A 1,011-nucleotide genomic window follows, 5' to 3' on the forward strand; every position below is an offset into this window, starting at 1 on the left:
CCTCCTAAAGCTCATGAAACATGAAAATTAAACGACTGCGGTTTTGGACTATTGGGGCCAAGGGCTATCTGGGCATGGGCATATGAACAAACCGTCGCAAAAAAATAGATCCGACGGAGCCTGGTCCACTTTCAAAAAAATCCCTCTCAAACACTACTCTGACTCAAGTATCAAACAAAGCCTTTGTACATTGAGCTTTGATATCGCGATCTTGAAAACCAACAAATTGGGTGTTTCGAAAAGAATAGTTATTTGCATCACTTGATTGAAACCACGAAATTACAGTAGAGAATAATCTTTGCATAAATATGTAGGTTTCGTCGAGACGAAGTCGACGGTCTCGTGGTATACGAATTCACACATATACTGTGATTAAGTGGTTTCAATTTTACACTCGTCACACCATTGTACACAAACAACAAAGCCAAATATAATACACACCATTCAAGGTTGAACTTGAATGTAATAGAAGAAGAATGAGAATAAAAACGAAACCGAAAATACGCGATATAAAGCCAAACGAGTTGATCGTTCGATGTGCATCACACTACTCGTTGATACAGAGAGTAAGCTCCGCCTTCGTATCAAATTTCTCTCTTTGACGAATAACATAAACAAATAAGCACCATTAAGCAAAGCATCGCCTGGATCCCTAGACATGTTTGCAAGGTCTGCTGAGAGAGAACTAAAAAAGTGTGGTTTGCGTCAACTTTTGACGCGTGATATTCAGTGTTTTCATGGTTTGGCGAGTGTAAAGTTTTTAACGCACTCTTTCAACAGAGAAACAAGTGAACTTCCTTAAAGGCACTAGCGCGCCTATAGGCTTTCATTTCATTTAAAGTGGTTCTGTCTGCAATGTCAATGTTTGTTGGCTTGTGTTTTTGTCTCTCTATCGAAGCCCACACGGAAAGTCCTAGAGACTTGAAACTTGATGTTCTATCTTCTGAGGAAAAACTATGTACAATGAACATGTAGACCAAATGTACCAATGGCGATTCCGATTTTATCCGG

Source organism: Bradysia coprophila (genome assembly GCF_014529535.1).
Source record: "Bradysia coprophila strain Holo2 chromosome X unlocalized genomic scaffold, BU_Bcop_v1 contig_185, whole genome shotgun sequence".
Classification (NCBI taxonomy): Eukaryota; Metazoa; Arthropoda; class Insecta; order Diptera; family Sciaridae; genus Bradysia; species Bradysia coprophila.